The sequence below is a fragment of the Meleagris gallopavo genome, chromosome 3, assembly GCF_000146605.3.
Source record: "Meleagris gallopavo isolate NT-WF06-2002-E0010 breed Aviagen turkey brand Nicholas breeding stock chromosome 3, Turkey_5.1, whole genome shotgun sequence".
Classification (NCBI taxonomy): Eukaryota; Metazoa; Chordata; class Aves; order Galliformes; family Phasianidae; genus Meleagris; species Meleagris gallopavo.
The window spans coordinates 13,468,257-13,495,142 of NC_015013.2; the positions used below are offsets into that span (position 1 = coordinate 13,468,257).

General features: G+C 39.6%; 1 long non-coding RNA gene across 1 annotated transcript in view; it reads right to left on the bottom strand.

Annotated features, from left to right (window-relative positions):
* Positions 1–2,041: 2,041 nt before the first annotated feature.
* Positions 2,042–26,886, bottom strand: part of LOC116216428 — a 54,175-nt gene continuing 29,330 nt past the window's right edge. The window contains exons 4-6 of the long non-coding RNA XR_004159147.1: positions 26,726–26,807; positions 20,918–21,025; positions 2,042–8,441 (exon numbers count right to left, since the gene is read on the bottom strand). This is a non-coding gene — a long non-coding RNA (uncharacterized LOC116216428). The remainder of the gene's footprint in view (positions 8,442–20,917; positions 21,026–26,725; positions 26,808–26,886) is intronic.

Sequence of the window (26,886 nt, forward strand, 5' to 3'; positions counted from 1 at the left end):
CGCCTCCCTGACCGCGTGTCGCCGGGGGGCGGTGCCACGTGAGAGCGACGAGCGCGCCGCGGCCCCGCCCTCGTGCGCTGGTGAAACAGCGACCCCTGCGGCGCGGAGGAGCTGGCGGGCAGCGATTTAAGCCTTGCATTGCTTTTCCCATCCGCTTCCCTCCTGAGGAGCGCGGCTTGACCGAGCGGTCCGCCGGTGAAATACTGAATAAGTGCCCTCTTTTATTGATGCATTAATTTTTTGTATCTAAAAACTAACAAACAAGATAAAAAAGAGGCCTGGCTGTGTTTCTATATGAATCCCCAAAGTCTGTCAACCCAGGGTTTCCTTATTATATGATTGCATTGCAGGATCTTTACGTATCCAAACTGTGTTGTTATTATTTTACTCTTCTATTATAGCTCATTGCAGGGCATGGCCAGCAATTACTCAGTGTCCTTGAAAGCCCATAAGATATATTAATCAGAAGATGAGCAAGAGTGTGGCAGTATCATGCCTTTCAGCTTGAATTCTGCTCTGCAATCCTTAAGGCTTATCTGCACACTATCCCCACACGCTCCCAGTTTAAATCTTGCTGTTACAGTCTCCAGTGATGATGTAGGAGGATTGCAGTCACTGCACTAGCTTGCGTTGCCCTGTCTGGTTACTCAGCTGCATGGTATCGTTTCAGAACGTTGCTTCCAAAGCCTTTTGGGGTGAAGCGAGAGCTAACCATTTAAAATTATTTTTCAGATCTAATATAGAGTTACAGAATATCTTGAGTTGGAAGAAACCCACAAGGATCGAGTTCAACTCCTGGCTCCACACAGGGCTACACAAAAATCAGTGATAACACATACCATGTTTATTGTGTCTTTGCTATTCTTGGAATTGAGAATGACATTTTTAGCAACTCAACAGTAACACCATTACTGTAGCAGCAGGGCTTGTCATTAGAAACCCTTCACTTCAGCCATCTGATGCATTTGCTGCTGTTCTTGCCTGCGTGTATCTGATAAGGAGAGTTGGCTGCCTCCAGCTCTGTGTAAGAGCAGAAAGTGCAGCAGGAGCTTGCTGCTTCAAGTGATGTTCAGACCGGATGAGACTTAAGTATGTCAGAATATGTCTTTGTGAAATAGGATCAGCATCAATCTACAGGCTTAGGGAATAGTGGCTGGCAAGCTGGCAAGACTGTGTGGAGAAATAGGATCTGAGGGTGTTGGTTAACGCTCAGCTGAACATAAGCCATCAGGTAGCCAAGAAGGCCCATGGCATCCTGGCTTGCATCAAAAATAGCATTGCCAGCTGGAGCAGGGAGGTGGTCGTCTACTTTACTCAGGTGTGGTGAGACCGCACCTCGAGTACTGTGTTCAGTTTTGGGCCCCTCACTATAGGAAAGACATTGAGGCTGTGGAGCATGTCCAAAGAAGGGCAATGAAGGTGGTGAGAGGTCTGGAGCAAGTGTTATGGGGAGCAGCTGAGGGAACTGCAATTATTTAGACCAGAGAAGAGGAGGCACAGGGGAGACCTTATCACTCTCTACGACTGCATGAAGGGAGGTTGTACCGAGGTAGCGTTGGCCTCTTCTCCTATGTAACTGTGATAGGATGAAAGGTAATGCCCTTAGGCTGCATAAGGGGGGGTTCAGATTGGATACGAAGAAAAAAACTTCTCAGAAAGAGTGGTGAGGCCATCGCACACGCTGCCCAGGGGAGTGGTGGAATCACCGTCACCAGAGGTGTTCAAGGAACACGTGCATATGGCACTGAGGGACATGGTTAGTGGGCATGGTGGGAATGGGTTGGACTCTAGACTAGATATCTTAGAGGTCTTTTCCAACCATAATGATTCCATGATTCTGCAATTAAGAAAGAGAAAAGACTAAAGGAAAATATTATCAAAGCTACGGAGAGAATTCTGCAATAAACCAAAAATCAGAATGTCTTTTATACTCACTATGTTAGCTGGTCTCAGGGGTCCTAATCTCTGTGCAGAACAAGAATTTTCCCAGACATAGGCAGTTTTATAAAGTTGGCAACATTGTCTTCTACTTCTTCAAACTGATTTCATTCCACTAATAATTCCTGAATATGGGTATGTAATTACAAATTTGAAAGACAAGAAACACTACAAATAGTACGAATTATGCCCTCTTAGCTTTAAGATGACACTGAATACATAAAAAGACACAAAATCCCAAGAGCTATATAACTCCTTATGCTAGAAGTAAGGCACAAAACTTGTTTTATTTTTCAATTCAGGATTTGACAATGGACAAAGTTAGGAGCAAGTTTTCTGTTTTAAATAGTTAATTCCCTCTCCTCTTAGATCAGAGCTTTGTAAAGCAGAGCATGAACTACATTCAAAAATGTCCTTTTCACGGCAAGAAAAGTTCATCATTTTTAGTTTTTGTTGGCAGTCTGTTAAATGTACTCTAAAGCAAAGTTGGTCTTCTTTCTGTATGCTTTCTGTATGCTTTTCAACAAATCAGTGAGAGGTGCTGACAGTGCAGGGCCTGAAGCTGGGCTAGGTCAGGAGCTCCCATCGCTCAGCTTTCATGTGCATTTAAGAGGCTTTTTTGGTCACTCTCCAAACAGAATTTTGTCTACCCCTGTTTGTCCAAGAACCCACAAGACCTGTTTTTCTTGATGTGGCATTTTTCTTGACTTAATCTCCAAAGCACTCCACCAAAGGAGGGAGCCTGCTCACACCTTTCAGAACTCAGGTGATTAATCAATTACATTGGTTGAAAGATTACCTTGACCCATGTGTGTACTCTTAGGTGACAGGTACCCCGGGCTCTTCCTCTTCTTAGAGCAACTGTCTTTCTACCCAGCACTTGTACTCCTCACAGAGTGAGGAGATTCAGGATGAAATATGCCAATTTGCGTTACATTTATAAGGAGAGCATCTCAGTCAGATGTGCCGAGATCACTTTTGCAGGGTTTATACTGGTATTTTTAGTCAATACTAATACTAGAAACAGGCAGATGAAGCCAGACAGGATGTAGCCTAGTTCAGGTTCCAGCTGACTGAAGCAAAAAAAAAGTCTTGAACCTGTTTAAATTTCTGTTCCATTTATAAGTCTGGCACTGGTAGTTACAGATACTGTTAGCCAGCTACCATAATCCTTCTAAATCTGCCCCTGGCATGCACTGGAGCACATTCCAGGTTAAATGCACAAAGACTGTTCTGTCACCAAAGTCTTCCAAGGTACATTTACAGATGAGACTGAAGGCTTGATTGTGGCACAGGTACTAGGTTTTACCTAAGTTGCTCTGGTGTTGACAGCAGTTCATGACAGACTGCAATGTTTTTTAGGATAGGCTGAAAACTGGACTACCCCAGGGATTTGGGGGTTAATATGTACTCTGGGCGCTAGCCTGCACTTATTCCTTTCTTGCTGCCTCCAGCACCTGTACCATTACGTGTGCTACCTAACTTAAAGCTATGTCTGCCGACACCATAATCACTTTTTCATGTGTCTGTGTAGACCCGACTCTGGCTGCTAAAATTGGCAAAGCCTTCACTGAAGAGGAGACAGCAGATAGACACACACATGCACCCTCAGCCCCCTTGAATCCCTGTAAGAGAAGAAGAAGCTTGCAACCAGTAAAAGTTTCAAGACGAGTGAGTAAACTGACAAGACCTGAAGCAACAAAAAATGAATACCGTGTGCCACAGCCTGTATTGTGTTAATGTGAACGCTGCCACCCCTGGAACTGGTAAGAAAGAGGTATAGAACAGATGCGGTGAAATTTGCTTTTTGGTGGTGGATAAAAATATATATCATGTGAAAAGAGGAATGGAGAGCACTGCTGATTGATGCCAAACTGGCCAAACTAGGGAATAATGGAAATGAGCAAAAAGGAAACAGGGAAAAGTAAAGAGAAAATAAATCTTGCTGAGAATAAGGAAGGAAGGAATAATAGGAGGAAAAGGCTGAAGTATATTAGATTGCAAAAAAACTACCATATTAAGCACTAAGGAAAAGGGAAAAGGAAGGAGAACATACACAAACTGCTTGAATACCGCCAGCACTGCAATCCTGAGGACCTCAGTGTTTGTATGGGGTTTTGGCCATATTGCTGACTGGGATTTGAAAAGGTAGTTATTTGAGGCTTCAGAATCTCATATGAACCCATTGTTAATACTTACAGAGATGAAGTAATCTTGCTTTACCTCCAGAAGAAGAAACTGACAATTTAAAACAATCTTTCTTCTCACAGTGGAACAATAGCATCCCTATTTCATTAGTAGTACTATTTCATTAGTAGTGCCATTCATAATAGACATGCCTTCTCTGCATTGCTTAGGCATATTTTGCTGTGATGAAAGTTGACATGTTATTAGTATATCCTGCTCCGTACAGGAGTTAAAAATTGCTGGTGGACTAAGTGTAGTTCTCATCCTCTGTATCACTCTGTAGCAGAGAGAAAAACTGGTAACTTGCCTCTTTCTGAGGCTCTTCTGAATGACCTACTTCAGACAGTTTAAGCAACTTCTACGTCTGTGAACTCTGTCAATGATGTACTCAAGCAAGAGCTCTGGTTCTTTGCTTATCTTCAATTTCAGTTGCCTCCCTACTGTTAACAAATACTTTGGATCCTGTCCGTGGCAGTGAAGTGACATCGAGGTGTTGTTCATATCCCACTGGGGACAGTTCAGGGAGCCAGCAGTGGACAAAGTAATACATGCAAGAGCTCTTTTCTTCTTGAGGAGCTTTTAGTTTATACTAGCAACTAAGGGAGCTGTAGTAGGCCTAGAAGAAAGTAATACGCTAAGGGTTTGCTTCTCTTTTTCTACTTTGCTATTTTAATTTAAGAGTGGAAAACAATAGTGTGCTACACAAATCTGGGGAGATCTGGAAAGGAGTGTGAAAGATGAGATGGTAGAGAGTCCAGGAGAGATCCAGCACAATATAAAAGGAGGTGCAGGTGTTATAGAGTAGCAAGTCACAGGGGAAAGAAAGGCATTTGAAGTAAAAAGAAATGAAGAGTGGGAAGTTAAGGAAAGTTGGTTTCCATATTTATTTTTTGAACAGTTGACTTGAATATCTGAGGGCACGTGTAGTGACCTGTGTTCTCAGTGCTCTGAGCAATGGCAGGCAGAGCAGAAACATGAGGACTTGGGAGATCTTCCTTGGTCGTGAGCCTTGGAGACAATGCTTGGAGATAAGGCCTTACGGGGAGTAAATTTGAACAAACGAGGGTTTACACATGCTTTTGATTCCTGTTAAGGCTACTTCAAATAATCTACTCAGAACGAGGACATCATAAACCGTTTCTCTGGAAAGCCAGTGAAACACGGTTACAGGGATTCTCTTCTTTCTCCTCGCCTTACACAAATATAGGCCAATATACACACAAATCCCTGCATAAATCTTGTCCAAAAGGCTTCTAATCAGGAAAGAAAACAATAATGTTGTACTTCTCACACTATAAAAAAGACCACCTTGGGAAAAGAACAATGCAGCCATAGAGTGGTGTGGTGTCTGTTAAGAAAATTCACATAAAGCAGGCATTAACTATTCAAAGAATTAACTGCAATGAGGCAGTTAAGTGAGTGTGCCTTGTCACTGAACTCAGTGCCATAACAGGAGCAGAGTAAGAAGCAGGTTGTAAAAAATCAGGTAGGGAAATTATATAATCACTGTCCCCTGGTCTGGATTATTCTCTTAGAAGATTGGTCAAAATGTCAGTGGTTGCTTTTACAAGTTGTCTCTGCAGTCAGAGAACAAGTCAGTAGCAGGGTATAAGAGAAACCCAAGATATGGACCAGAGGGGACTCTTAACATTGCTGAAACTAAGTTTTTTGTAACAACACATGTATTTGGCTAGATATATGCTATTCACACTCTTTATATATTCCTTTACATTTATTTGTGGTGAAGTGGTAAGGTAAGAATTAATGCTGTTATTTTTAACATGCATATTTCAAGCGAGTAAAAGCACTCTCACAGGCTTGTGTGCCTGGGATAAAGCATTCTGTGAGTAGTTGTGACCAAAACCAGAAGAACGATACATAAAATTACTCCTTTATTACCCCTATTACAATGCATTAACTGTTTGCTAGGTGCTGACAGAGTCAGACCCCTGCAGCCTTTCTTTTGGTTTGCCACAGAGGAGTGCTGGATCCAAACCAACAAACAGAGGCACAGCATGGGGCCGGTCAAAGAGTATCTCGGGTGTCAGTGATGGGGAAATGACAGAATTCACATTTTCTTCGTATGGAAAGAGGCAACACTGCAGTAAAAGCAACAGGATTTCAGGAGGGCAGATTTAAGTTATCCAGAGGGTCATTAGGTAAGATTTCCTGGAAGACTGATCCAAGGTAAAAGGGGAAATTGAAAGAAATCACATAACTTTAAAGAAATGGTATTAAAGATGCAAGTGCAAAGTTTCCAGTTGCAGAAGATAAGCAGGGAGTAAGCAATCAGATTGGTTAGGTCATTTTGATCCCATACATTAGAGAAAATTATACAGGAAGCAGGAAGTATAATGGAGTACTAAAGACAGATTTTCAACAGCACACAGATACAACATCAGGAAGGCCAAGGCAGAAAATTACATGCTATTCCTAGAAACCTTGGCTACTGAAATTATTCTAACAATGCATCAGTAATAGGAAAAGCAAGCTTAGTGAACTTATAAACAGAAGGGGAAGCCTACTAATAGATGACACTGGGAGGTAATATACATAATGCTTTTCTTTTTTTTTTTTTTAATCAATATTCCCTAAAAAGTGGTTTCTACAATTAAAATCAATAGCAAAGGAAATAATCTGTCCCTCAGACAGAGAAAAGATAGGTTAGAGAGCACTTTGCTTGGCTTTGCATTTTCTTATTTGTTGATTCCAAAGAACTAACTTTCATCCTGGAATACTTCAGGAACTGGGTGATGTACTCCTGTAACCACTGATGGTGGTCTTACAGAATATGTGATTTTTGGGTGAGGTACTCAAAAGCAGATAAAAGCAAATATGACATACTTTGAAAAGAAGGCCAAATAATTATTGACTAGCCAATTTAACTCAGTTGTTTGGAGTTATGGAGAAATAGCCAAAAGTGACTATTTGTGACAATTTACAGGGATTGCAAAGGAAGGGAAAAAAGCACACCTGGATTTTTGAATCAATCTATGGATTTGTCAAAATCCAATTTAATTTCTCTTTTTAGCTATTGAGTGGACCTGCGGATTGAAGGAAAACCAGTAATTGTTGTACGTTATGTTCTCTCAATAGATATAAAGTCTTGTTTGCTTTTTAGTACCACACCTATAATCCATGTGTTCTCAACGCTGTGACAATGACTCTTTGAAAGAGCAAAGCAAGGAAAGCAGGTTTGAAAGAATCAAATATCAAATGTGTGCAAAATCAACTGGAAAATCATACTGATACAGCAGATGACATTAATTCACTGTCAAAATAGGAGGACAAATATTGTCGAGTCCAGAGTCCATAGTATGCCTGACCTATACAAGATGGTGTTTTCTAAACAATTTAGAGAGTGGAACTGAGATCTCCATGAAGCTGAGGAAGAGTGCAAATAAGTTTGATGAGAAATCAAAGACTGCCAGAGATGATCTTGATAAAATAAATGAACGGTCTGTAAAGGAAGGAATAAAATGAAACGAACAGGGACAAATGCAAAATACTACAATTATGGGGAACCTTACCAAGCTCAAAAAAAGAAGATAGGGATCATTTTTATCAAAAGGAGTTTAAAGCTTGTAATGTAATCATTAACAGCACATTGTTATTAAAATGAGTAAGCACAACATAGATACATGTATGCAATCTGTGAACACATTGGGTATTCTTGATTATTTATTTGGTGTTACCATCTCATCATGGTCACTGTATTTGGTGCTGGTCATAGAGAGTGTAACAGAGAGCCATAAAAATTAACAGAAATCCACAAAATATTATATGGAGGAAAGCTAGGAAAAAAGTGGGATCCGTTAGCATAAGAAACTGTCCAGGAATGAAGGGCCAGGATAGTCTTCTGCAGCAGAAGCCATCTGCTATAGCTGAGCTTAGCATGGACAAGTGACATCATACTTGATGCTTCAGTATTGCTTCCAGATCTACAATATTTTGAAAGGAGTGAGATCTTGACTACAATACTTCAAGTGCCAGGCAAACTCTCATAAAGAGCACTAGATATTCCTACTGCAGCCAGAGGTTTATTCTGTTCTTTGAGGACTCTCTTTATTTTGGGGAAAAGGCATTTATGCATGCGTAGCAGAGCTGTAATGAGAAGATAGAGAGCAGAGTCCCAACAATTGGTCTTGCCTCACCCATTTTGCCACTTCTGCATTGCTTGAGATTCCATTGCTTTTGTTGGATCAGTAAATTTGACAGCTGGACAAACATGACAGTCTGTTTCAGGAAGACGCTTAGGGTTCAGCCAGGCTGGCAAGGTGGTGGTCTCATTGACAAGGCCTGTGATACTACTGCACCTAATAATGAAGAGCAGAGCATTATTCAATCTTGTGATGGCAACCAGGATTGGCCAAGTCCAGATCACCAGAGAAGCCTGTAGTGAGGAGGCAAAACTGAGATTAAGCCAAGATTTCAAGTTCACAAATCAGAGCCAGTGTCAATGAGACACATAGCCAGGCACTGGCACACCTGGCCTGGTGTAGCTCAAGGAGGGTGGCAAAGGTGAATGCCTTTGCTTGAACAGAGCTCCTAAGCAAAGAGAACCAGGCCCCTGCTTCACACAGCTTTTTCTCACCCATCTCTTTCCATAGCAGTGATCCAATGTTCTGCAATGGCACCAAATCCAAGCTAGCCTACCTCCTCTGGAGATCAGTATGGGGTCCTTCCTGTCTAAGTACAAGTGTCTGTTATTCGTTTTCCACAAGACCAAAAGAGCAAACTCCGAGCAGTTCCCCAAAATAATAGACCCATAATGTATTTTAAAGCACAACCATGTGCTGATGTCAGAAATATTACTGATAAGCCACAGTCTTAGGAAGAAAAATCCCAAATATATATTGCCAACTTCAGCTACTGTTTTTAACTAGCTCATAATCTCAAGGCTTTGGCCATGAGAAATGATGCTGTGTTGGTTTTTGTTTTGTAAAGCAGATGAGTAGGAAGATTTCCAATACTCTCATTTCTAGCATCTGTAGGCTCCAGAGACCACATTTTCTGACACATTTTCTTTGTTGTAGGCTCCCATAAGCTCTGTGAATGCAAGAGAAATTGTGCCACCTTTCCTTGCAGCTCATTGCCCACATTAAGCTGTCCACCAGCAAAGGACCACCAAAGAATCTGATTCAAAAATTTCAGTATTTTAATTACAGTCTCTACATGACTACTGAACATTTTTTCATAGTTAGCTACAAGGAAAGATGTTTGGCAACACTTGAGCCATCATGCTGAAGTGTTTGACTATAGCCTTGGTGACACAATTGGCCCACGTGTGTGAGGAAGTGACAGCATCAGCTAAGACTGTCACACCACTGACCCTACCAGCAAGTCTGACAGTTTTGGAGATTATAATTACTTGATCATCTTTGTCAAATGCCTTCTCTGACTCATAGGTTATAGACTATGAGGTAGTGTCTCTGCTTTCTGGATCAACTTGTCCATTGGGGTGGCTAAGCCAAATGGTTAGCGGAAGAATCTGCTTAATTCTGATTGTTAATCTCTTTGAATCCCACCCTGTTCATGGTCCACCCTGTTTTCCTTTCCTTTAAGAAAGTCTCTGAAGAGCTGTCTCTTCTGGGCAAGCGAGCAACAGTGGTCAGTCTGTACCGAAATCCCTATGACTTGGGTAGAAGGGTATGCTTTTGCAATCACACCCTGCCTTTTAAATTAGGGTATTAAAAGCACTGAGTCAATCAGGGAAAGACATTTAATTAGACTCACAGAAAGCTTCTGTCACCACTCTCGGATGAGCACTGTGTTAGCCACTGGGAGATCAAAAAGAACAAAAAGGAAACATATACAGGAGAACATGGATTAACCAATGTGGGCTTTTTGTGTCACGCATTTAGGAGTTTCACCCAAAATGGTACCAATTTTTTTTCCTCTGTAACGGCAACTGAAAGGACATTTAAACACATACTTGTATCAGGCCATGTACTGACTTTGTGCAGAATCCAGCAGGGACTCCCAGGACAAAGTTTCCGGAGTGGCCTCAAGCTACTTGGGATAAAGTTTGCCTTTTTCCATTCCCAACATCACCTCTGCTTTGAATACCTGGGGATGTTTCTGGTTGCCTGCTGGCAAAAAGGCACTGGAAAGAAATTTGTTAAATTAGCACTTCTCGCTGCCAGAAAACTTTTTGACTGCAAGGTGGAAATGTGAGAAACCTCCCACTCTGCACACGGGGCTAGCGTATTCAGCTGCTATGCTTCACTGGAAAAAATCTGCTGTAGTTTTAAACAGAAACCGCAGAGGTCTGACAAAGCCCATAGGAGACTCCTGGAACTTTTAACCAAATTGTTATTGTATTTCTAAGCTGTTGGACTTTCACTGTTAGTCTGCATTATTCTTCAAATAAAGGCCCAATCTTGACATCCAATTAAACTTCCCACTGAGTCAGATGGGATGGCCAGAAGTGTACAGGGAACAGAATAGGATCTCTACTAAAAGGGATATGTAGATATACTTGCAGGTCCCCATTTTTCCAAGCAAGACTTTTCACCCACTTTTTAACCAGTTTTTTATTCTGGCAAATTTCTGGTTGGTGCAAACTTCACCCAGGATAAGCAAAACCTCATTTAAAAATCAAATTATATTTCTACCTATAAATACCTAGGATATCTATATTGCCTTTTTCATGATAGGAGAGGATGGTTGGTATCTTTCTCTAGATTCATTCTCTAGGTGTCTCAGTCTTCAACACAACTGACACAATCAGGCTTGTCCCAGGTTGTAGCACCTGCCCAGGTTTAAGAAAGGATTGCAGCCCTAGACTGGGCACCAGAGCGCCATACCAAACATAGCAGTCCATCTTTAACCCATTCTGAGCTGTCACGGAGCTTTGAAGCAGACTGCCTCTCAAGTTCAGAAAATTAATCAAGAAAAATTATGGTAACTAAAACACTGCTTGGCACACTGAATAAAAAGAAATAACACAGATATGTAATTTCACCAACAAAAGCTTCACTGTAGTCATTTAAACAGTGTGCCTGTGAACCATGAGGTTGGAAGCAAACTACTTCAGTCAGTGGAAAGACTTTCATTAAGCTAAATGGCTTTGTATCAAGCTTTTACTGGATGGAGCTCTAAAAAATTTCCTCCAGAAGTTCTGGAGACTATTTTAGTCTATTTGAGACGTAAGGAAGGAAACTAGAAAACAATAGCTGGCCAGACCAGCAGAAAATGCATAAATACAAGCAATTGAAATACAGTATGAGTTAAAAATATGTTGGTATAAAGCTAAACTATGATCAGTATGCTTAACTGCAGCTTTTAGACTGCTCCCCAGTGGCTATTTAGCTGCACTGATTCATAGCACTCTGCATGCTTTGTAGTGCTTACTAAAGCCTAGGTGGGGTATTAGTGAAACAGAAAATTATGCTTCAATTTCTAAAAAGATTTGAAGTATAAGGTACAAAATATAAGACATCCCACTTCCGTTAAAAGTGAAGTCTTTATTCTCTAACCTTTTTTTAAGAGCAGTCAATTAGTTTGCCAAAAAGATGTTGGCTGTATTTTGAATTTAGATATCAGCAGTTATAATTTGTTTTTAGTTAATTTACTAATTGACCTGTGCTCAAATTAATATAACAAAAAGATTCAAATCAACGTAAACAAATGCCTGAGTGATTCATTCATTCACTTTGCTGGTTTTGAACCTCATTTTAACACTAGCCACATCTTTTTTTCCAGCTAGAATTGCAGTGATTTATATCACTGTGTTAATTATGTGAGCCTTTAAACTGTGGTTTGGAAAACATTACATATCTGAGGTATTTTTGCAAATTAGGGGATTCATAAAAAAAAAAAAAAAAAACAGAAAAACAGGTCTTGCTAAGTTTATTTCCTAAGTGGAAACCTTGAAAGGAGTACATGTACGAGAGGGAGAGCTGAACTAGGCCTGTGTTTGTGTTCATTCCTTCCCTTCATCTTCCCCCTACTCTTCTCCATGGCAAGATACCAATCATGTTGTGAGTCCTGTCATCTGCATAATGGTTACACCTATTTACTTGCAGGATTGTATCCCCCAACTAAAACCTAGTTCTCAGATACTAAAGCAGAACATATACATATCAACATATGCATTTAGCCATATGAACAAAAATAATAGTTTTCTGCCTCTTTATCATTCAAAGATTGCTTGCCTTACTGGAAGCCAAAGCACAAACTGTTTTAGTCAAATAAAAATTATTGAGCTCAACAGGGCAACTGAATAAAATTTAACAGCCTGTGACTTACAGGCTACACTATATGATCTAGTTCCTTTTGGCCTAAAATTCTACAAGCCTAAATTGAATGTAAGCCCTGCATATTATTTTTAATTAGAACATTGGTGAGACTGGAGGGGACTATCTAACTTCAGCCATGCGTAGGCGTGGATGGACAAATGGCTGTATTTTCGTTGGGTCAAAGACTGCCCTTCTGCATTGTATTTGGCTTCACTTTTAAAGTGACTGAATATCCAGTCCAAATACAAGTTGGCCCAGAATTAATTTCCACTTCCTATCCTTCCTTCTGCTGAAACAAATAAACTGGGATTCAGCTTGCAGGACTCTTGGCTTCATAGGCAGATCTACAAGGCCATTTGTTAACCAAAGAACGCAGTACTTAGGGAGCATGCAAGATGCATCCAAAAATTCCTTGAGATATTAATTTGACTCAATACCTCCAGTCAAGAAAACTAATAATTATTTTCAAGTAACTGTTGCCAGATGGTTTCGCAATTGTTTAATTGCTTATATGCTGACTCAGGAGTGAGACCTGAGAGGCGTTTCAGAGATCCCCACAGAGAAGAACATGAAAATAGATCAAAGCAAATATTGGAATACAGACTGTATTAGTTTTAAGTGTGTCCTCCAAGTCCAACTGACACAGCAGAAATACTGGCAATAATGATATGTGCCTATTAAGCAGCCATCGGAACTCAGCTTCCTACCTTGGTCTGGTCTCAGCTCTTGAAATCTCATTTCCGATTCCTTTGCCCAAAGACTGAAGAGAACTTACTATGTGGCAGTCATTAAGCGTGTGTACTTTGGCCAAAGGCAGAATTTGCTCAATGAAGTCTGCTCAAAATTTAATGAGATAACTTACTCATGAAGCACTTCATTAATGAGTGATCCACCTGTTTAGTAATAAACAAGTGAAGAAAATGTTTGAAGAATTGTTATCCATGACTCAAGCTGATACATGCCCTCTACTTAATACTCTGTTCTGAAAACTTCTTTTTTATAACTGTTATCGTATCATATTGAGGGTGTTTTAAACTACATCTCAGTGTGGATTCCTTTCTACCATCAGTTTCAGGTCATATTTTGTACAACCTACATGGAATCATCAGGAATCTTTTCAGGAGTAATCCTGCAATTCAAACAGAGTATCTCCCATTTACTCTACTTGTTTTCCAAGTCAAAATAAAGAATAATTGGAAAACTTACAAGTCCTGCAAGAGAGATAAGGCAGCTGCAATTTTTAGCATGGATACAATGCTAAAGCTTTCAGTGCTCTAAGTAATATTAAAAGGGAACAGAAGAAAGCAGATAGAAGCCGTAACATAGCCAAGCTACAATTTCTGAAGCTTAGAAATTTCTACTACTGGGGAATGCGTTTCCACCCTGGCTGCAGCATACCAGTCAGCAAATTATCTCCATGCAAAGTTGAATTCAAGCCAGCCTGTTATCTCCTTTACCACTATCACTGAGTAGCAGCAAGCAGGTAATATCCTTTCACTTCCTGATTTTTACCTCCAGATCGTATTCCCTTCCTCCTTGCACTGATATCTCCTTCCATGCAAGCAACTAGCACTCACTTGTGCCTGCAATCTTCCTCCCATGTTATGAGTGAGGCACCTACTTTGTCCTGCAGCCTGCTGAGTTGGGACATCAATATCTGCAGTTCCCCTAGTAAGTAACTACAAATTGCTGTTTTCCGTGGGAAAATCCAACCTGCAGTACTGCTTGAGAAAAGGATCACACTGTGTATATTACAAATTGTACCTGTATTTCTGGAACAAAGCAGCATGTCTTCCTACCCTACAACACCTGTTCTCTACAATATACTGTTCTCACACAGTATATTGTCAGATGTTCTCTCCAGCCCTTTCTAAAGAAACGTCCCTTGTAAATTGCTTTTTGTCCTACTTTCTTTTCTGATGAATTCTGCTTGATGGTTATATCTTGCATTTACTTAAGTATCCCATTTTCTTGTCCATCACTGCAATTTGTTGAAGTTGCAGTGAATTTTTCAACTTCTCCAGTAATGAACACTCCTGCCCCCCACCATACTTTGCTTTCACTTGAACACATACTTTTTAGAGTTACAAATTTATTAGGATTGTGTAACGTACTGGAAAGCAGAGCAATGACAGCAGAGCAGCAAGGACTCAGGCTACAGCAAGTGAGGATATGCTCAAATACAAAAGCCATGGCACAGAAATAAAAGAAAGAAACTGCTACCTTCATAAGGCCCCAGGTACACAGGGATCTCCCAATAAGATACCCTCGCTTCCACAGCCAACCCTTAAATGAGGTCTGGGAAGGAATGCATCCTGGCTCCACTCCTTCTGATCACTCAGGTACATTGCATGCACCTGAGCTCCCCTGGGCTGGCCCTGCCTTCCCAACAGGTGCTCAATCACTGGCTGAGGCCGCGACTTAGCATTTCCACTACATATTCTATTGAATATTTTTGGTTCTAGGGCTGATACCTATCAAAACCCAGTCAGTACAATTTCCTAGTCTTAATAGTCAGCCACTGAAAACTGCTGTCCAAGTCTAGTTTTCTACTAGGGAACTTCTGGTGCTATACTGCTAAACTTTGTGAATCATCTTGATTATTATGTAAGATAACTATAACTGCACTTTTACACCAAAAGCAAGACTTGTCTCTAACTTCCAGAAAGTGCCAAGAATGCCATCTTCAAATCTACCTGATAATACATTAAATATATAAATGAATAGTGCTTCAACCTCAGTAGCTGTTTGGTTAAACTGTTGTGGAGTCTCAGAGGATCACAGGTTTGTGGGTACTCATCTACAGAGACAGTGTATCTGTAATTTGCAATGTGGGTGAATAATGTGCGACTAATTATTTCATTTGTAAGAGAGTTCAGAGGATAAACTGGAGACTTGACTAGATTACAGCTAACTGAAACTGAAAAAGAAGTGAATATAAAAGATCTAAATTCTGTTAAAAATCAAAACTCTGTGCAGTTAGCCATGAATAGACTAGGAACCATAATTTTTGGAGGAAATATGTAGCAGCTTCTATGTGTGCTATGAAATAGCTCTTCATATGTATGCAGGAACATATTTTATTCTTGATTTAAAAAACACACATTGTTCAGCATAATCCTTTCTATCACCCTTGTGAATAGTACTGAGATAAACTATTCTGTTTAAATCATAATTTCATTGCAAAACAATATATCAAACTCAAAAGCTCAGTAAGTAGATTTTTTTCCCCTTCAAAACATGCCTTGCCTTTAAAGAACCACATTGCAGGAATATCAACCCTTACAATATTCTACTTTTTATCCACATAAAGTTTGAAAAACACTGAAGAGAGTGGTGTAGCAAACTGAAATAATAATACTGCATATGCAAACATGGATTTTCTTTTTAAGGAGTCAAAGAAGCATGCTGCACTGGGGAGATGGGGAAAAAAAAGAAAATATGGTTACATGGGAAGTTCTGAGATGCTATGGGTTTCAGCGTAGCAGAAGACCTTAACAAAGACAGAGAGATTTTGTGTTAGCACTTCTTCTGAACAGTGTAAGCGAATTAGTAGTATATGATCAATTTTCTAGACTAAAATAGCTCCTAGTGAGGCCAACAGGTGTAAGACTAGTAGTCTTAGAATCCAAAAATGACTTTTGGAAATGAAAATAACTTAGAGACTTTTAAAAGGTCGTATTTAAAAGGTTAGTAGACTTAAACCCACAAATGCATAAGGAAAGACAGCCATAGAATCATAGAATGGCCTGGGTTGAAAAGGACCACAATGATCATCTAGTTCCAACCCCCTGCTATGTGCAGGGTCACCAACCAGCAGACCAGGCTGCCCAGAGCCACATCCAGCCTGGCCTTGAATGCCTCCAGGGATAGGGCATCCACAACCTCCTTGGGCAACCTGTTCCAGTGCATTGCCACCTTCTGTGTGAAAAACTTCCTTCTAATATCTAACCTAAACCTCCCCTGTCTCAGTTTGAAACCATTCACCCTTCTATCACTATCCACCCATGTTAACAGCCGTTCCCCCTCCTGTTTATATGCTCCCTTTAAAAACAGGAAGGCCTTCTCTTCTCCAAGCTAAACAAACCCAGTTCCCTCAACCTTTCTTCATAGGAGAGGTGCTCCAGCCCTCTGATCATCTTAGTGGCCCTCCTCTGTACCCGTTCCTACATACCAAGATATTTTTACATTGTTTTATCTGAAAGGCTTATTAGAGTGATACAATCTCAAGGGATTCATAGCAAAGATCTAAATCGTTTTACAAAGGATTTCGGTTGATTTCTATTCCACTAATTCTCTTCCTACCAGCCCTCAGCTTGCTTAGAATTAGAGTAGGAAATGGACATACAACACACAGTCTCTTCATGAATCCCAACACTGATGAATGACTGTGGAAATCCTGGGTCTGCTGATTTGAAAGGGCTGAGAGATTAGGTTTTAAAAAGCAGCTGGACTGTCTATACAAGTTGAAGGCCTCCAGAGGAAGAAGATAGGCCTTTGAGCACTTCTGTTGTTTATTGTACAAAACTACCACCATGAGTCACTGCTGATAGAACTTCTTACTTCAGGTCTCTGTTTTTCCTGCCCCATATTTCTTTATTTCATATTTCATATTTCTTTATTTTTGGATCTTCAGTGCAAATGGAAATGTTATGCAGTACATCTTGTTATTTCAAGATTGATGCTAGAACAACATTAAAGTAGAAACTGAAATTGCAATGTAGCCAGAACTGCTCTCATGGCAGGGAAAAACGTTTTCTTATACTTTTGCTTGACACTTGTATCCCTCCAGATACAGAGATGCTGAGTTGGTGGGAGATGTTATTCACATGTTTTAAAAGTTCTTGTTTTCTTCCAAGGGGACACATAATTTTGTTGTTTAGCTTCAGGGGATGCCACAACACCTGATAACATGCGTAGATCTCTCTGCACAGTAATGGGTGTTATGGAAATTTAGTTAGCACGAAAGAGAGGAGGTGCACTAGCAGAATTGTAGGAGAGTCCTGCTCTCTCTTAGCATTGTAAAATACTATTTTATATTTTGTTTTGGTTCTTATTGTTTGTGACACTACTATGTCTCCTCTGTACTACTGAGTAACCTCAAAAAACAAAAAAATTAAACTAAAACCAGAGCCATTGAAACCTCTGCTAATTGGAGTTCTTTAAGATGATATTTAAAGTGTTTTGTTTTTTTAATAATTATTTTCTTTTCAGGTTTTGTTTGCTGCTGTAATAATTTGCTCTCACTTCTTAAATCTGATCTGGGAGGAAACAGAGCTAAGATACACTCCGTGATGCCATGCTTTGCATCATAGGGTAGTGGCTAAATTCCGGCTTGCAGAATTGAAGCAGAATAGATTCAATTGCTAAGTGAACCCACCACAGCTCATAGATACCTAACCATGGGCCTCAGAAGCATAGAGGTATTCCAAAGTAACGGCACAGTGGAAAACCTTGGAGCAAGGTGTCTTCTTGGCCAAACAGAGAATGAGCAAGAGACACTGACATTACAGATTATTCATCATCACTTTCCCATTCTAGAACAGAAACAACTCTCCTTCCATTATTTCTTTCCTACCTTCCTTTTGTTACCCCATTTTCAGTTGCAAATGAGCTTCCAAGTCTTAAAACCAATCCAAATATTTATGTCCAACACTCCCATTTCTCTTTGCCCATGTAAATACAAGTGTTTTCATGTGTTTTTTTTCTGTCTCCAACTATTCTGATTTCTTGAAAAATAGAAGTACCTTTGCCAGAGTGAGTGATAGTTTCCCAGTCATCAATGAGAGTGTATTGAAGTTGGTTAACAAAACCCTGATAAATGAGAATTTCCTTTATCTTCCAAACAAGACATGGTGCCAAAAGCATCAGTGTGGACAATGGACAATGGAATACGTCTGAAAAAGGGCTCACTCTGGTATGTGATATAAAGGACAATATCTTAAAAAGTAGCAAAACATAGATAAGATTAATTTGCTCATTGCTTGGGAATTACCCTTTCACAGAAAAAAATAATCCGTGTTGTTTTGAATGCTCTGAGATAAAGTCAACACTCCCACCTGCTGGTCTCTTCTAAGAAAGTTTTCTCGTTTTTTTTTTTTCTGTCATGTTCTCCTTTTTCTGTCATGTTCTTTTGCTTTTTTTCCTTTCCCCTTTCCATTTTTTCTTCCTTTTTTTGTTTTGTTTTGTTCTGTTTCTCTTTTCAGATTAAAATTCCTATTTTCCATCAAAGGTCCTACAGATTTATACAGGTAAAAAGAATTGCTTTGGGAAAAATATAGTACTGGAAAATGCACATCCTCAGAATAATGTGTTTGTTCTTTTCTGACACCTGTGAAATAGCTTACAGGTGACTTCCCACTGTGAGTGGAGCAGCTTTCACCCAGACATTGCATTCTGATAAAACAAGTAACAATTACTCAAAATGTACTCAAAGTAAGAGAAATCATCCTTTGGCTCTTTTTTTTTTCTTTTTCAAAATCATTCTAGTAATGTAAAAATACCACTTGCCATTACTGTGAATAAAGAAAACAATATAATTATAACATATATAATATAATTATAATTACTTTTCATTTTATGACAGCTAGGATCTCCCATTCTTCCTCATTCATAGTTCCACTGTGTCTTTCATTTATTCTTAAGGAACGCTGGCAAATTTTAAGTAACACTCCCTGCCTGAAGAAGGCTGGCAGAACACAGACCTCACCCAATCTTATTTATTTGACCCCTTAGTTGACCCCAGTGACTTTGTTTTCCCTTGCAAATAGACACATCTCATGTAAATGTGGGCTATGAAGAATGTAAGGCCCCATAGGAATTAATTTCTTCCATTACCTCAGAGTCATCTGTTATGAATACATGCACTTTCATGATGTTGCAAGTTGTCCAAGCTGCAGACAATGAGTAATTCTTATTAAGAAGCTCAGCTCAGCAGAAATCCATTTTGCCAACTAATATATGCAGGATATCTCCCACACACCTCCTTGTGTACTGCTCTTAATGTTTTGCATATAGTAATTTTTCTGTGTTTGGCTTTTCTTCACATTTGGTCTGAAAGCCAGTAAAAATACTGATATTCTTCACATAAGGGAAACACAGTATTTTACCTCAAAGCACTTTAACTATTTTCACTCTTTTATTTCCCCATTTCTGTAATACTTACAAAATTATAGATTATTTTTAGAAACGTGTGATGAGAAACAGAAACAAGATTTTAGAAGAACCTTCTAATCATTTATTTATAATTTAGCAGTAACTACTATAAATGGCTGCCTGTTATTATTCGTGTTACAGTAGTGCCTACAGGTTCCAACCAGGAAGCACAAGGGGATGAAATGACTTGCCCAGATTTGCACTGCAGCCAGAGCCAAACCAGAGGCAGAACCCACAGCCCTGTCTCAGTCTTGTGGCCTAATCTTTAGTCCGTGCTGCTCCCCTCTTAGCCAAGAAGCACATTTTCATACATTTACCATAGGCTGATCTAGTGAAACCAGCCATACTCTGGTTTGCGAACACAGTTGGAGCTGAGTGCTGATGCCTAATAAGCTGTTTAATTTTGAATACTTAACTGCCAGTAGAAGGTGGCTTAATCACCTAAGAGCCAGATTTCCAGTGTCGTTTATACAGCTACATGCACAAAAGACCACTGACTGGGATTTTCAGAAGCACCTATTTTCTTCACTCCTTTGGGATAGTCATTTTGCAGGCTTGGGAGCTTGGTACTTTCTATAGTCTGTCCCTAGTGCAGGGACTGGAGTTTTTATAGGGAAGAGAGGCAAAAATGGGCCTCCATATTACAAGTACAGTTCACTTCCTGTGCCAGGGAATGATGGGGTTGCTGTGCTTCTGCACATCTCCCCATCTCCTTCACCTCATGGCAACCTTCAGTGCTAGCTTGGACTCTGCTAGAATTGCAAAGATCTCTATTTTGACAAGGTTACTTCATCTGCATTTTGCTGTTTGTGGGCCATTCCAACATCCTTTGAAATGTCGTGACACCTATTTTCTACCATTCTATTTCCTGTTACACGCTGGCTGGTTGGATGGATCAGGCAGACTGCTCCACTCCCATCTCTACCAAAAGTCCTAGTCTGTCTTATATAGGCCTGAATAAATACTACATGTGGAATGTGATGCCCTTGTTTCACACTGGCAGCCATGGGAGCTGAAAACCAGCACATCCAGCAAGAAGTGCTCAGCAGTTCATAGGCTTGAGTGCTTTTTCTCTAAATGCAAAATGCATTAGGTGACAGTGCTTGGGTCACACTCAGATGGACTCACCCTCTAGTTCTCACTTCTACGTGAGAAGAATATCAGCCCTAGCATTGCTTATGTTGTGGAATTATAGATTCTTCCTATTGAAATATTAGTTTATTTTTGATGCAAGAATGGCATGAATTGTTCTTCGACATACCTGCTGTTTTTAAGAACCATTTGGATGCCAATCAAATTGTCCAATTTTAACTCCAAATAAACCAACTTGGTGAACTTAAAATACCAGTGAAATAAAAGTGTTCAACTTTGTCAACAAGCAAGGTGTTCCTTACCTCTCTTGACATCTATAACTTCATTGGTACATATGCAGTGGGCATTACTCTGCATCCCACATGGGGCTGTGGGTTCAGTGTGATGAACACATCCAAAAGCGAGGGAGGCTGCAGAAATAACATATGGTTTGTAAAGTGCTCCAGCATGAAAAGTATCTTAAAGGCAAAATATTTTACTTTATTAGATAGTCCTCCAGCTGTATTAATAAAATATTGGTTAGAAGTGCTTATACATATAAGATTTATCATGGTAAGACTGATTTCAAACTTACATTTACTGAAATGAAGAGAGATCAGTCATGCTGTCAATCCACATTCATTTCCTAGAATTTTATTTGAACCTGACAGCCCCCTAGAAACACACATTTCTTAGCCAGATATTTCCTTCATGCCAATTTGAGTCTCAACATCTCCACTTAGTTTTGTGGCATTGTGAAAAACTCAAATATTTCTGGACCGTATCCTGTGGCAATTCAATTGAAAGGGAACCTGTGGCATTCTTCAACAGAAAGATGCTTGCCTGGCAATGGTTTTTCATTCAAGGAAACATGATAAAAGTCCTTAACATGAACTACTGCTGTACAGTTGGCCTCCCAACTCCTCTGCTGTACTATAAGCTTTTAGTCTGGGACTTTGAAGATGAAATATATTTTGAGATGTGTATATTGCACCACAATCCTTTCTTTATGAAACCACAAGGTTTTTTTGCATTTAACTGCCAAAACCCAGAAAAAAAGTTATGTGGTTCAAGGAAATCCAGTCTTTACAGTACAAGCATGCACAGTTATGGGTCACAAACAACTCTGACTTACTCTTTCATCGATTTTTTTGAATAATTGATGCACTACCATACTTGTGGCTCTAGATGAAATACAGCCATTTTTAAAACAAACTTTTTTTTTCATATCCCTCTCAGTTCCAGTGAATCTAAATTACTGTATTTTTTCTTACAGATTTTAGGCATGCCTACTAGGATGGCAAGTCTGTTGTCATTGAAATGCTAAAACAATGTGGAGGAAAAAAACCTGAACATTTGCAAATATTCATTTTTAAAAATCCATTCAGTTCTAAAAAGAGCAGTGCTGTCTGCACTTATTCTTTTGGAGATGTTACATAGAAAAGAGTAGAAACAGTGAAATTCATTTTTGGAATTAATATACATGAAATTGGTTAGTCTTAAATCTAACAAGGATGTCCATCAGTATTCTGTAAACAAACATGGTAGTTATTATTTCTAGACAGGATATGTTGAGTTTTATGCATGCAAGCATCTGCAGGGGCTCATTTGTTAAACTGGCTAAGGTGTAAAAGGCTTTAATGACCTCCTAAATCTCCTCCTCTGGTTGTCACGGTGGAATGTCTTCCAAGGTCAGTCTCCCAAACAAGCAGGTTCACTCGTATTGTAAACAACCATTTATCAGATTGAATGATAATTGCCAGCGGGCTCTAAAACAGAGCTATATTTATCACAACACTTTCTTGTTGGGGTAATACAGGTCAGATACGCTTGCTCATGGACACATTAGACTTGAGTTTTCCTGAGTCTCTGCATCTTTCACAGTGGTCTTGTTTTCCCATTGTATTTGCTGTCTGGACAGGATGTTCTACCAGAGGAAGTATTTTCTTGTGGAAAGACGTCAGATAGTTATCCAACAAACCCTCATCACTGCTAACTACCTGGCAGGCACAAGATTGATTTATGTATTTAGATATGAGCTTATGTTACTTTTACTGCTTTGCCTCATAAAGAAAGCAGTATGGCTTTAAAGTTGCTGACTAAAGCAGGCAATAATGCAAATTTCCCTTTGCACAATGAATCATCAGGTATTCATTTTACATATAATTTTGAATGTAAGAAACATTTAAAAGGGCATGGCTGGTCAGCAAGGTTAATTAATTGCTATGTTGGCAGACAGCTTTGTTTGAGAAGGCTGGGATGCTGTAATCATCTGAGACTTCCAAGGTTTTGATGAGGAAACAGGTCATCAAAAAAACCACCAGATTTTTAATAAAGCAACTGATAAATAAGAGGGCTGAAGAGATGGGGCAGAATTTTCTTAGAAATCTAATGCAATTACCAGTAATCAGAAATATGATATATTAAAACACATAAATGTTTTGGGTTAGTTTCCTCAGAATAATCTATTTTAGTGTGTATGAAAGCAAACGTTAGAATACCACAGGCAGCTTTTAAAAGACTTCTTGGTCCCTGGGCAGAGTTCTGGCAAGCAAGGGGAAGCTCTGCTTGATCACACAGCATGTGTTATGAACTGCATTTGATTTTATAGCTTTCCAAAAAGCTGTCCAAGAAGGAGGTTTTTTTTCCTCCTTTTGCAAAGGGGTCTCAGCCATCTTAGTGTATGTTTTTCCTCACCCAGTTGACCCAGGCCAGGGAGATATTTGCCAAGAGGGTAAGCAGCTCCCAGAGGCAGTGACTAGAGTGCAGAGCTGGCTGGTTCAATTTGGAATAGTTGGGCTTTTGCTCACCTCTTTCATCAGGGATCCTCCTTTTTTTTCTCTTTTTTCCATCTCCTGTTTAAAATTCTCTTCCACTCTTCTTTGTTTCTTTATTATTGCAGCAACTGGATTTGCCCCTATTATGGTACTGGCCTATTATGGTACCCCTATTATGGTAATGTAGAAAAGCATCTTCTAGGAAGGCAACTTCACTTACACTTCTTAAGCATTTGAGAAAATAAGCAAGTGAAAACACAGTATACAGGCTATGCTATCTAAAACCCAGCACCTACTGCAACTGCTGTAAGACGCCAGATCCTTCAGATCCTTTTTGAGATATCCAAGATCCATAAAACCAAAACAGGATCTTCCACCCAAGTGAGTCCCTGTGGAGGGGTGTTACCAGATACTCTCTACAAAATTCACCCATGCTGACCATGAAAAAAGAGAGATTTTACTTGTTATGAAAAACTTGGTACCTGCTTAAACAGAAACTGTTGAAATGCTGGGTGACTTTGATGGTGGCATTTGCTCATGGTTACCTGTATGAAATTTCTCTTTACCACATCCCACATCAATGGATTCTTATTCTCCAAACACCCAGAAGACTGGTTCCCACTTTACAGGCAAGACACTGGGATGCAGTATACAACCACATGCGTATCCATCCCCTTGTCCCAGTGTTTGCCCAGAAGGGAACACAGGCCTCCTGGTGTTCATGAGGTTGCACGTGGACCAGATCTTCCTCTTGCATGTAACGTTAAGTGTGGTAATGTAACCTCAAGCACCATTCATGGTATGTGTGGAAAAACCAGGCCCATACTACCACAAATAAAAATGGTTTTGCTTTCAGAAGGAGTTTCAAATGGAAATATTTTAGAGGATAATTCTTTGATATGGCTTCCATTACTCAGTTTTGTTTGTTATTTTAAAGCAGAGTATATTTGAGAGCTTATGCAAATAACTTGATATAGTTGGAAATTAGGAAAATAAAATGCAATTATTTGTTGTTTGGCTTTACATCTCATGTTTCAGTGGAAATTTTACCAACATGTAGGTTTGTTAGAGAACCCCAAATGAAACAAAACTACTGAGAGTTTTATGATAAACTATGAAGGCTACCCTTACTATAGGCAGTGAAGAGTGTGCAATTTTGTACAGGCTCTGAAGACGTGGCAATTCCTGCAACACAGAATGTCTACTGGGTATTTATAATACCTCAATGCTTATCTTCCGAGACAGCTTTTGAAAAAGTACTGGTGCTTACACGATTCTGTTATGTTTTTGATGTTACACTGACTTAAAAAATGGAACCAAGGGGAACTTCTTCCCACGCAACTACATTTGAAAAAAAAGAACCAAAAAGAGGGGAACATAACTGCTGTTCGTTGCCACAAAATGTCAGCTTCATCAGCACACACCATCAAATCACTTTATTATAGTTCTGTGGTGTGGGAGTGTTGTTTGTCATTTTGTCATTGTTTCATTGCAAAGCATTTTCCCTCAAGCCCTATTTTCACCATCTGTGGTTTCTGCAAATTCTGGAGTATTCAGTGTAGGATTTTGTATTCGTACCAAGATTGAAATGAAAGTGAGTAATACTATTTGTTTTGCATTGTTGCATCCCAAACACTTTCAGATGTCTCATGTAATGATAGGAACTTCTTAAAGGCAATACAGGTTACTTCCCAAAGATTTATAATGTTTTCAATGCGTTAAAAATTATTTATTTCAATGTTTTCAGTTTTAAATTTTTTGTTGAAGTATGTTTGGCTTAGGTCTTTGAGAATAGTGACTTTTGGGTAGCTAGCCAGACAACATAATAAGCATCAGTTTTAGAAGGTCAAATCACTTGGAGGACACACAAATTCAGTATTCATTGCCCTCTATGGTACACTTACAGTGCATAATCTAAATAAAAAACCTTTGTAAATCTGGATTGTTTCCTTAGACCCTTAGCAGATTTAAATATATCATATTTATATGATATGATATGATCCAAGTACAAAGACCTATACTCACAATAAGATAGAATCTCATTGTTAGAATGGGAGGAATCCTCTTGCTGTTTAAGTCAATTTTAAAAATTCCCACTGGTGTTGGTGGTGCAAATTTATATCACCAAGCACTCTTTAGAGTCACCTGAAACAGCTCACTTGTGCTATTGGGAATGACACCATTTATGGGAATAGTCCAAAGACTCCTACGCAAAATGTCATGGCTTAGGAATGAAAGTTCAATAAATTGAGCTCAACTAGGGAGCTGGGTCCAGGAATTTGGGCGCCCAATAAAGCCAGTCCTGGATTTAAAAAAAAAAAAAGAATTTAAATAAATGGATCCTGCTTCAGCTAGGTGTGCAGACTGTATAAATCTGCGGGCTGTGTCTTCTCGATACCTGTATTTTTTGCCCCTGACAGTACAGTCTCAGGAAGCCAAATATAGAATGCTAGCCTTCTACTTCTGGATCTGTAAGTCTAGTCTTATGCACTAGTACTGCATGTTGCTATCAACTACTACACATTTTTTAAAATGCACAGCAAGAAGACAATTTCCTAATAGCTTATTTTGAAAAGAAAGGAAACAGATCTGTCACCCACTTCCTGACAAGCTGAACTATCTATTGAATCCACAATGCTCTACAACTATAATTCCTCACAGCATAAAATACAGCATACACAGACTCTTCTCTGTCTGCAGTTCTCAAACAAAACCACAGGGACATAAATCCTGCTCTCTGGAGGCTGGATAAAAACTACTGGAATCTGGGCTCCTTTGACAGCCTGGCATAACACAGGCAGTACATGCATTCTCATATATGCATGCACACATGAGAAACATGAAAGCACCTTTCAACTTTTATTGATTGATTCCACTTTCTTATTTGCCTATCTGGTTGCATTTTCTATGCTTGCTTTTTACTTGCTCTACGGTAGAAAGGGTAGACAAAGCACACAGTACAATGACAAACAATGCCGAGAGCAGTGAAAAGTAACGAAGTTACATTTCAATATATAGGACTGATGTGTCACATCTTCTTAGGTAGCTTCCCAAAAATAGCTCAGTGGGCTATGAACCATCACAAGATAATGGAAAAAAATTACACAACAACTTGTAATGCTAGCAAAACTGAAAGCATGTCATCAGTGTATACTTAGTAGTTATTTATAAAATCTGGGAATTTCCACTTTCCTTATTTCATAACGGATCTGTCTCTCTGAATACCTCATGACTGAATGTTGAGCACCACAAGTTGCTGAGGAGTATTTACTGAAAGAAAGCTCGACCCCAGCCTGCCACTGCTCACAGGTGACTGCAACCTTGGCGCATGACATGGCTCCAAGAGAAGCGTACCTGAGATACTCTGCCACAGGCTGTGATCCCCTCGTCCACAGATGCATGGGTCCTTTTCAACTTCCCTTACAGTTCCAGCTTCCTGGTAGATGAAGCAAAAATTACTCTGATGAACGGTCAATTGAAATTTCCCCCAGTCGTTGGTCAGTATATTTAAAGAA